Consider the following 12058-nt stretch of genomic DNA (forward strand, 5'->3'; position numbering starts at 1 on the left):
GCCTTTTCACCTTCTAATTATCTTCTTGCTTCAACTGCCTCATATACTATATGCCCACCTAGGTGCCTAGATTCCATAACACTTCAAATTCATGTCTTAATTTCTCTTGAGTCTTTTTATCAGTGATAGTGTTAGACTGAGTGGAACACAGGTCCAAGGAATAAAACCAAGGTCCAAGAAGTGAGACAAAGGTCCAGTGAGTGAACGAATATTTAATTCAGGAGATTCTACTTCTAGTTCTGATTGCCCCAATGTATCATTTTTCTCCATCGGTTCATTTACTCTGTGAAAGAGAAAAAAGACTGAATATGCTATAGGCAATATTCTAGTTAATACTTATTTACGCACTTATTGCATAAACTAAAAAAAAAAGGACTAGTGATTTCCTGATTGAAATCTCAAGTGTACCTTAAATAGTTACTGAACAGGTACAATGTTCCCCTTAAAAAACATTAAGTACAACAAAGAACAAATTACATAATTTCTTTTCAAAATCTACAGTAGAAATTAGATGATCTAAGCAAACTATAAATAAATGTTTTATAAGTATTACATATAAAGAAAGTCATCTTAGAGATAAAATAATAAACTTTAGTAAAAACCTATATATCAAAAATTGTCTAAAAAATTACATTAAGACAATAAAATCCAGTTTGGCAAGGGTTCAAAGTGTGCTGATATACCACTGGTAAGAGTGTAAAATTAGTACTAAAATTCTTCTTGGAGGGCTAGTTAGCATAAATGAAAAAATTTTATAAAATTTGCCTGAAAATTATGACTCAGCTTCTAAATATTTACCAAAAAATGTAAGAGGGATGGATAATTGTACAGATACATAGTAAAGTCAACATACTACAACGTTAATTATACAATCGATGTAGTGGGTATACGGGTGTTCACTGTAAAATTCTTTCAAATTTTCCATATATTTAAAATTATTCATAAAGACTATTGGAATAATTAACTAAAGGTGTTTGGTAAGATTTAGCTTCAAGAAATTAGCACAAGAATTTTTTTTTAAATAGTGAAATACAGAAAACCTAAAGTTATAAATTAGGGTGTTTTCATAAAATTTAGTATTATATAGCCATTAAATTGAAGTAAACACTTGACAAATAAAAACTGTACATGTTTTTATTTTACAATTCAATTTTTATAAACAAATTAGGCACATTTAAATATACATATACATATTTAATTATACACATGTATATAGAAAAGAGATAAAATATACACCAAGGTGTTTACAGTGGTTATTTCTGATCAGTGCAATAATGGGTACTGTTCTTTTTTTCTTTTCTGTCAGTCTTCTCACATCTTTTTAAAAATAAATATTTTTGTAATAAAAACTTTCAAGTCCTGTTTCAAGTAAAGTAATGATATTATCAGAAAGATATGCAATTTCAGTTAGTTTTTCCAGGGATGGTGATATATACAAGCCATCTTATTTTAATCTAGGTAACACTATAACCAATTATATATTCCACTAGAAATGTAAACTCCATGAAGACAGAAGCTTGTTTAACTAACATAGGCCTGGTGCCCAAGTGTCTTACAGGCAGTTGATACTTAGTAAATATTTGTTGAATGAATGAAAAGGCTGATCAGAGTTATTCATTGTAAAGAGGCCTCTTTGAAAAATGGACAAATAAAGGAAACCATGATTATGGTCTCATATACCATCATGTTCTATTTAATTCAAGAGTTCTAAATTGGGTCCACAGGTGGAAATCAGGGATTCCAGGAAAATGGATGAGAAAAAAAAAAAAAGAGTACATTTTTATTTTCTTACTATTCTCTAAATGAACTTTAGCTTTTCCTTCACTTATTAAACAGAAAATCACAGTAGTTTAGCAGTGTGTGTGACTCTGTAAACAACAGAAATCAAAGATAATTTCACATAACACTACTGTTATTGCAGATAGTGAAGTATCATTTTTGTTCATCAGTATTCATCATGTTTATTAGATCTACTACCAGATCTTATAATGCATTAAAGAGGCACATATATTTCTAGAACAAACTTACAATGTCATGTTACTTAGACCCAAGAAAGCTGAATCCAAAGCCAATAGTGGGGAAAGCAGAAAAGCAATATGATAATCACTACAAAACTCCCAATAAGCTCACATATGTCTGGCAGTGAGGGCGAGGTTGGTGTTAAAACCACCAGGATTCTTGAAAGTCTACTTAAGAAGTAGTTAACCACTCAGATCACCTCCTCATTTCTGCACAGCCTGCCCCTGCCCACTCTCTCACAATAGCAAGAGACGGGAGTTCACTGAGGGGAGTAAACCATAGGGTCATTGGGGTATGCCATGCACAGTTGACAGCAGAAGCACCCTCCAGAAAATGTGGGGATGTGAAAGTTTATACAGTGAAAATGGAGGAATTAAAAGAAATAATTCTATAAAATGTTCCAAGATGGGGCTTCCCTGGTGGCGCAGTGGTTGAGAGTCCGCCTGCCGATGCAGGGGACACGGGTTTGTGCCCCGATCCCGGAAGATCCCACATGCCGCGGAGCGGCTGGGCCCGCGAGCCATGGCCGCGGAGCCTGTGTGTCCGGAGCCTGTGCTCCGCAACGGGAGAGGCCACAGCAGTGAGAGGCCCGCGTACAGCAAAAAAAAAAAAAAAAATGTTCCAAGATGAAAGGATATGGACTTCCAGACTAAAAGGACTCACTCATATGTCCAATACAAATGACAAAAGCAGACCTGTATCAAGGCAAATCATCATAAAATTTCATAATCATAGGTATAAAAAATATTCTAGACTTCTAGTGAGAATCAGATTTCATACAGAGGATTAAGGATAAAAAAGGCAACAAACTTCTTAATTATTTAAGAAGAATAATTATTTCAAACCTAGAATACTGTACTCAGGATTCAGACTATGAATTAAGTGTGAGGGTAGAATAGAGATATTTTCAGACATGCAAGCTCTCAAAAGATGTACCTCCCATATATTCTTTATCAGGAAGCTATTACAATCTGTGCTCTACAAAACATGAGAATACATCAAGAGAAAGAACACATGACATCTAGGTAATAGGACATCTAATAGAACAGCAAGGTGAGGAAAACATTGAGAATAAGGGTGAAGATAAGGTACTAAGATGACCATTAATGCAAGAGTAGTTATATACAGTAAGTCCAGACTGCTGTCTACTTTAAGAAAATAAATTTGACTAAGTAAATATATATAGGTATACTAAAGCAACTGGGGGAAAGCTGTGGACTCCATCACTATTAAGATATAAAAACTAAGTAGGGCTTCCCTGGTGGCGCAGTGGTTGAGAGTCCGCCTGCCGATGCAGGGGACACGGGTTCGTGCCCCGATCCCGGAGGATCCCACATGCCGCGGAGCGGCTGGGCCCGCGAGCCATGGCCGCGGACCCTGTGTGTCCGGAGCCTGTGCTCCGCAACGGGAGAGGCCACAGCAGTGAGAGGCCCGCGTACAGCAAAAAAAAAAAAAAAAAAAACAAAACTAAGTAAACTAAATGAGGACAAAAAGACATTTATTCATTCCAATAAAAACAAAATTCCAGAGGGGAAAAAAAGGTAGGTAATTATAAAATGTAAATACTGAATACTTATTTAATAAAAATTATAACAGAATTATTTTGACACAATGAGGGCATAGGAGATAGAAAAGGATAGTGAGCTAAATCCTCATCTTTCCATAGCAAGGAAATAGCAGAGATCAGCGGTCCGCAACCTTTTTGGCACCAGGGACCGGTTTCGTGGAAGACAATTTTCCCACGGATGCAGGGGAGGGAGGTTCAGGTGATAATGCAAGCGATGGGGAGTGATAAGAAGTGGCAGATGAAGCTTCACTCACCTGCTGCTCACCTCCTGCTGTGCACCCCAGGGGTTGGGGACCCCTGGGATGGTCTAAAATGGATAAATCAAGAAAATACATACAGACATAGACGGCAAATGCTTCTTCTCTACCACTGCTTCCTTCTTCTGGACAGAGTTCAACTGGTCTAACTTCTGGTCTCTACACTGATTAGTTTGTATTTAATAAGCTGAACATGTTCAGTTCATCTCTATCTTTTTTCCGCTTGAGGACAAACTGCCCACAAGGAGCAAGCATCTACTTCTACATTTGCAGGACACTGCTGGTCCAGCCTAGTAGATGACGACTGGGTCGCCTGGCCAAACTCCAGCATTTGAGTTAACAAGTCTATTTAACTCTATTACTAAGCAACATTCCCAATCTAGCCTTTCTGTGTAATAAAGTTGGTGTTTTTCCTGTCACTATTCCAGTGTCTTATTTGTCAATTTATTGAGATGCTGGAGCAATAAAGAGACTTCAACACTTAGTGCACCAGCCAGGTGATCTCTTCCTGTATCAAGTTTACCCCCATTAACTCTTTTTTTTTTTAAGATTTTTTTTTGATGTGGACCATTTTAAAGTCTTTATTGAATTTCTTACAATACTGCTTCTGTGTTTTTTTATGTTTTGTTTTTTTGGCCGTGAGGCATGTGGGAACTTACTTCCCCGACCAGGGATTGAACCCACACCCCCTGCATTGGAAGGTGAAGTCTTAACCACTGGACTTCCAGGGAAGTCCCCCACTCCTTAAGTCCCCCCCTCCTCTTACCTTATCCCAGCAAAAAGTCAGTACAGCTAAAGGATCTACAAACACCTCAAAATTACCTCCATAACACTTCCTACTTTACCAAAGAACATTCTGAAATAATAACTACTCATCATAAGATACCTATCTGGCTGATATTGACGGGATGCATACCACCACTCACCTTGGTTGGATACTGGAAAACTCCTCCCTGAGGGCCCTTCCAGGTAAGAGAGGTTATCAACCTTGTGAAATTTTAGCTCCAACCACACCTATCCATTCACACCCAGCCTGTCCTTCATTGCTACTTGCACCTGACACTCATGCCAGGTACAATCCTAACTCTCACTCTTCACCAAGTAAATGGTCTTAGTTACCTAAGACATAGAAGCCCAGTATGTCATTTAAGAGGTTCTGAATCTTTATCAATACAAGTCCAATATCTAGTTCCCTAGAAAAGGTGCAAGTCAGATGGACAGTAATAAAAGCCTTCCTCTAACTCTAATAATGTGTCAAGGGCACCCATCAGTCAACCCTGAAGGAAATCATTTAATGAAAAAGGTGTTAGTAGCCACTTTATCACTTAAATGAAGCTAGTCCACCTAGTAATCCATGGTTCATTTTAGCACATGACAGTAATTAGAACTGCAAATGGACTAAAGTAAATAAACATAATATAAAAAGGACTGTCTTTGATTTATTCTTTTCTTCTTTGTAATAATCATTTATGATTATTCACAATTTTGCTCAAGAACTCCAAAGGTATTTTTCAAATTTTTCTATAAATAGTTGGAGGTGATTTTCCCAGCATCTCAAAATTTAATTAAAATTTTGCACACCATCCTTGAGAATTTACAAAAGAGAATTTGTTTTAACAAGCTATACATTGTTACTGGGTTATTTTTGTAATAAAACAAACACCTTAGGAAGTATATACTTCGACAAAGAATCTAGGTAACTGAAACCAGAACATGGAACCCACTGGGATAAAAATAAGATCAGGTCTTCCAATGTCACACGAAATCTGCTCAAAACCAGTATTAAGAACATATTTTTAAAACATGAGGTATGCCACCTTCAACAGAAGAGGGAAGCTGTTCCTTCTACTTTCCATTCCCAATATGTCACCACCGTCACTATTATACACATGCAAAAGAAAACAGTGAAGAAAACCCAATCCATATCTTCTAGTAACTTCACCCAACTATGCTAACTATTCATGTTTGTGAAATCATAAAAATGACAATTTCATAATTTGATTCATTAGTTTCATCATTTGTAGTAGAGTAGTACAGACAATGAGATATGAAAGCAAATTTTTCAAACTGCCACTCATCTGACCCTCTTTAAGGACTCAAATTTGAACCTTTTTCCTAGATTTATGTTGTCTAACTTTGCCTCATTTAAAGAACATTCCATTTAATACAATGAAAATATGCTACATAAGCTCCCAAAATGTGTACCAATACTATTTCTTAGTTGTACTAGTATGATGTATAATTAAAACTCAAGAGTAAATGAAAATTGAGAACATATATGGAATAATCACTTGATTAATTTGTTACACACTAAAAAGATTTTTTATTTTTTAGAAAACCAGCAAAAATGCTATTTTAGTACCAGTACATAGAAACATTTGTTACTTATTAATGTTTCAAACTTTAAAATACTGTGATTAAAACTTTTGCAGCAGTGGGCTTCCCTGGTGGCGCAGTGGTTGAGAGTCCACCTGCCGATGCAGGGGACACGGGTTCGTGCACCGGTCCGGGAAGATCCCACATGCCGCGGAGCGGCAGGGCCCGTGAGCCATGGCTGCTGAGCCTGTGCGTCCGGAGCCTGTGTTCCACAACGGGAGAGGCCACAACAGTGAGAGGCCCACGTACCGCAAAAAAAAAAAAAAAAAAAAAAACTTTTGCAGCTTAACTTTAAAAACATGGGAAGCCATCAAATGTCCATCAACAGGTGAGTAGAAAAAAATATGGTTTATACATACACTAGAATATTATTCAGCCATAAAATGGAATGAAACTGATATATGCTACAACATAGATAAACACTGAAAACATTATGCAAGTGAAATAAGCCAGACACAAGAGTTAATATTGTATGATTCTACTTACAGGAGGTAGCTAGATAGGCCCAGAAAGTATGCTAATTAGAAATTATAATAGAGCCTACAATGGTTACACAACATTGTGAACACACTTAAAGTCACTGGAACTGCACACTCAAAAGCTGTTAAAATGGTAAATATTATGTAGATTTTGTCACAGTAAAAAAAATCAACACAATGAAACAGCAAATGTCAATAAAACCTGAGATGAAAAAAAAACAGTCAAGAGAAAGTGATATTTCTTCCCAAACCTGTTTTTTCTAATTATAATTATTATAACATAATTACATTAGATATTAAATAAACCGACAAATGAGAAGGAAAAAGAAAGCTCTTGCTAAAAAAGGTAGGTTGAATGTTTTATGTTCAATGAAAGCAAGCCATAAAAAAGTGCTGATGAATTAGTTTTCTGTGACAACTATAAAGTTACAAAATATTGGGAAAATCATATTCTAAAACAAGCTGCACCCATATTCCTTCATAAGTAGTGACCACCTGTCCCACTTCAATTAAAAAAAAAAAACAACTGAAAATCATGGGTGCCACATCATTGTTATAGTTTAAGTAAAATAAAGTTGAACTCTAACTAGCTATCTCTAACTCTAGAAAAAGGCCCTGACCCTATATCAAAAGACTCACTAATGAATCTACAGTTACATAGCATTTTTTAATTAAAATGTTTATAGTACATATTGATTTTTGTGATTCTATCATTTAACTGATTTTCAGTTAACTGACCAACTTCCATCCTCAGGCCCAGAAGGTTTATGCTGAATTATAACAATGCCTACCTATACCTCACTGGGTTGTGGAGAAGATCTAAAAAAAAATAACACAAATGGAAATGCTTATTAAGGCACACTGCAAAGCATATAAAAGCACTAAATAAATGTTTTATATCTCTATTATTATTAATGGGTAAAGAAGGAAGCTATTAGAACACTATTTATTAGGATTCATGTGAAGGGAACTTTTTAGAAGTATTCAATACTATAAAGATAAATTTCCAGAAAGAAGCCTTCTTGAATTACATGAAGGCTCAATACTCCCAGTTACAGATGGAAAACTTTCTCTCTAGTCATTGAACTGAAAATTCCAGCTTAAAATCCTAGATATGATTCCATATGACATGATTCAGAGATCAAGCAAAATTTAGAGAATATTGGCTCCATATCTTCCCAACTATGTGAACTTGGACAAGTTACTTAACTTCCAAAAGATTCAACTTTTCATCCTGAAATACCTCAGCGCTGCTGTGAAGATTAAATTGGACAACAAAACAAAATACAATGCTTGTCATATAGAACGCACCCAAAATATATTTACTTCCCTTTGCAAATCGTGATGCTAATTTAGAAACAGAATACTTAAAACATTCTTAAACTACCTAAATGTAACACATTTTGATAAAGGAGGCTTTTCAAGATCTCTAGTTTCTCAGTCTCATTATAAATATCACTTATCATTATAGGGATAAAATGAGTGTCATGTAATCTGAAAAGGGGAGGAAATGAGATAAGTGGATTTAGTATGAACTCAAGACATCCCTGCCCATGCGCAGCAAAGAAGACCCAATGCAACCAAAAAAAAAAAAAAAAGACATCCCTGGATAAGAATGCCAGACCTATCACTTATTACTTTATCTCAGGTAAATTACTTATGGTCTCTCTGTAACTGCTTCCTCATCTATAAAAATGAAATAATACCTATCTCACAGAGTGGCTGCAAATCAAAAGAGAAATTAAATGTATGAAAATATGGTTAGAATATATGAACAGTGCCCTACCCATGGTAGATACTCATAAAGGTTACATACTTGCTCTTTACTTAGTAGACTGAATATCACTAGAACATGTAAAGATAGATGAGACTGACATTTTCCTTTATCTCACAGAAATTCAGCATCTAAAAACAAGTAATGTTTCTTTTTTCCTTTATTGTGGTAAAATATATCAAACATGAAAATTGCTATTTAACCATATATAGGTATATAATTCAGTGACATTATATTCACAGTGTTGTGCAACCAACACCACTCTTTCCAAAACTTTTTCATCACCCCAAATAGAAACTCCCTACCCATTAAGCAACAAGTACCCATTTCCTACTTCCCCTAGCCCCTGAAGCCCTCTACCTACATTCTGTTTCTGTGAATTTGCCTATACTGGGTAATTTATATAAGTAGAATCTTATAATATTTGTTCTTTGTGTCTGGCCTATTTAACTTTGCATATGTTTTCAAAGTTCATTCATGTGGTAACATGTACAGTGTTTCACTCCATTATAAGGCTGAATAATATTTCATTGCATGACATACATTTCATTCATTCATTCATCTCTTAATGGACAGTTGGGTTGTTTCTACCCCTTGGCTATTGTGAATAATGATACAATGAAAATAAGTGAACAAGTATCTATTTGAGTCACTGTTTTCAATTATTTGGGGTAAACATCTAGGTGGAATTGCTGGGTCAAATGATAGTTCTATGTTTAATCTTTTGAGGAACCACCAAACTGTTTTCCACAGTATGTGCACCATTTATATTCCCACTCGCGATGTATGAAGATTCCAATTTCTCCACATCCGAAGAAGCACTTTCTTATTTTCTGGTTTTTGCTTTTCTTTTTTTTTTTAATATCCATTGGAGTAGGTGTGAAGTGATGTCTCATGATTTTCATTTGCAATTCTCTAATGACTAATGATGATGAGCATCTTCTCATGTGCTTGAGGGCCATTTGTATTTTTCCTTTGGATAAATATCTACTCAAGTATTTTGCCAATTTTTCAATTGAGTTTGGGGGGGTTATTGTTGGATGGTAAGAGTTCTTTATATATTCTGGGTATTAAGCCCTTATCAAATATATGATTTCTACACATTTTCTCTCATTTTATGGGTTGTCTGTTCACTCTCTTGAGCATGTCATTTGAAAAAAAAAGTTTTTAATTTTAATCAACTCCACCTTATCTGTTTTATACTTTTCTTGCCTATTCTTTTGGTGTCATATTTAAGAAACCATTACTAAATCCAAGGTCATGAAGATTTGTACCTATACATTCTTCATAGAGTTTTACAGTTTTAGCTCTTAAAGTTAGTTCTTTGATCCATTCAGAATTAATTTTTGTAGATGGTATAAGGTAAGGGTCCAGTTTCACTCTTTTGCATGTGGACATCTACTTTTCCCAGCACCATTTCTTGAAGAGTGTTTCTTCCCCCAGTGAATGTTCTTGCCACTGTGGTAAAAAAAATCAACTGACCACAGGTGTAAGGGTTTACTTCTGGACTCCCAATTCTACTCCATTGGTCTATATGTCAATCCTTATGCTAATATCACATGGTTTTATTTACTGTACCTTTGTAGTAAGTTTTAAAATAAAGAAGTATGAATCCTCCAGCTTTGTTCTTTGGATTCAAGATTGCTGTGACTCTTCTACATCCCTTAAAATTCCTTATGAATTTTAGGATGGATTTTCCATTTCTGCAAAAACCACCATTGGAATTTTAATAGGGATTGCATCAGATCTGTAGCCCACTTTGGGTAGTATTATCTTAACAATATTAAGTCTTCCAATTCACAAGCTCAAGATGGCTTTACGTTTATTTAGGTCCTCTTTCTTTCAAAAATGTTTTGCCATTTTCAGTGTATAAGTCTTGCATTTGCTTGACTAAATTTACTCCTAAATATTTTATTATTATGGATGCCATTATAAATGGAAATATTCATTTATTAGGCCAAACAGTTTTTTTGTGGATTCTTTAGGGTTTACCGTATAAAAAATATTATCTGCAAATAGAGATAGTTTTTTGTCTTCCTTTCCAATTAGGAAGCTTTTTATTTCTTTGTCTTTCCTAACTGCTCTGGCTAGAACTTCCAATACAATTTTGAACTGAAGTGGCAAAAGTTGGGCATCCTTGTTTTGTTCCTGAACTTAGGGGAAAAGTTTTCAGCTATTCACCACTGAGTATGATATTAGCTGTAGCTTAGTCACATCTGACCTTTATTATGTTGAGAAAGACCCTTCTATTCCTAGTTTATTGTGTGTGGTTTTTTTTATCATGAAAAGGTGTTGGATTTCACCAAATGCATTTTCTGAGCTAATTAAGATGATTATGTGGGCTTTTTTCCTTCATTCTGGTAATGTGGTGTATTACATTGACTGATTTTTGTAAGTTGAGTCACCCTTGCATTCATGGGATAAATCTTACTTGGCCATAGTATATAACCCTTTTAATATGTTGTTGACTTCTGTTTGCTATGTTTTTTTGAGGATTTTTGCATCTATAGTCATTAAGGATGTTGGTCTCTAGTTGTCTTCTCTTGTAGTGTCTTTGTCTGGCTTCAGAATCAGGGTAATGCTGGCCTTGTAGGAATTAGCAAGTGTTGACTTCTTTTAAGTATTTTGAAAGAGTTTGAGAAGGATTGGTATTAATTCTTCTTTATCTGTTAAACCAAATTCAACAGAGAAGCCATCTGATTCCTGACTTTGCTTTGTTGGGAGGATTTTTATTACTGATTCCATCTCCTTACTTGTTACAAATCTGTTCAGATTTTCTACTTATCCCTGAGTCAGTTTTTGTAGTTTTTACATTTCTAGGAATTTACCCATTCCATCTAGGCAATCCAGTTTGTGGTATACATAGTGGTTCATAATTTTCTTGTATAATCCTTTTTATTTCTATAAAGTTAGTGGTAATATCTACTCTTAAATTTCTGATTTAGTAAGTTGAATCTTCTATTTTTCTTAGTCAATATAGTTAAAGGTTTGTCATTTTTGTTGGTACTTTTGAAGAAACCAGTTTTGGTTTCATTGATTTTATCTATAATTTTTCTGTTTTCTAGTTCATTTATCTCTGCTCTGATCATTATTTCCTTCCTTCTGTTAGCTTTGGGTTTAGTTTGCTCTTCTTTTTCAAGTGCTTCCAGGAATACAATTAAGTTACTAATTTCAGATTTTTCTTCCTTTGTAAACATAAACTTTTACAGCTATAAATTTCTCTCTAAACATTATTTTTGTTGCCATAATTTTTGCTATACTGTCTTCATTTCCATTCATTTCAAGATATTTTCTAATTTCCCTTGCAATTTCTTCAATGTTCAATTGGTTGTGCAAGGGTATGCTGTTTAACTTCCACATATTTGTGTATTTTCCAGTTTTCTTTGTGTTACTGATTCTTAGATTCACGTCATTATAGTCAAAAAAGATACTTGCATGGTTTCAATCTTCCCAGATTTATTAAAAGTTGTTTTATGGTCCAAAATATCATCTAATCTTAAGAATATTCCATGTGTACTCTTCTGTTGTTTAGTGTAGCCTACTGTATACGCCTGTTAGGTATAACTGGCATACAGCATTGTTCAAG

At 34.9% G+C, this 12058-nt stretch overlaps 1 protein-coding gene across 2 annotated transcripts in view; it reads right to left on the reverse strand.

The window, feature by feature from the left end:
• Positions 1-12058, reverse strand: part of FBXL17 (F-box and leucine rich repeat protein 17) — a 495830-nt gene that overhangs the window by 462121 nt on the left and 21651 nt on the right. The window lies entirely within an intron of this gene.

This window comes from Mesoplodon densirostris, chromosome 3 (assembly GCF_025265405.1).
Source record: "Mesoplodon densirostris isolate mMesDen1 chromosome 3, mMesDen1 primary haplotype, whole genome shotgun sequence".
Classification (NCBI taxonomy): domain Eukaryota; kingdom Metazoa; phylum Chordata; class Mammalia; order Artiodactyla; family Ziphiidae; genus Mesoplodon; species Mesoplodon densirostris.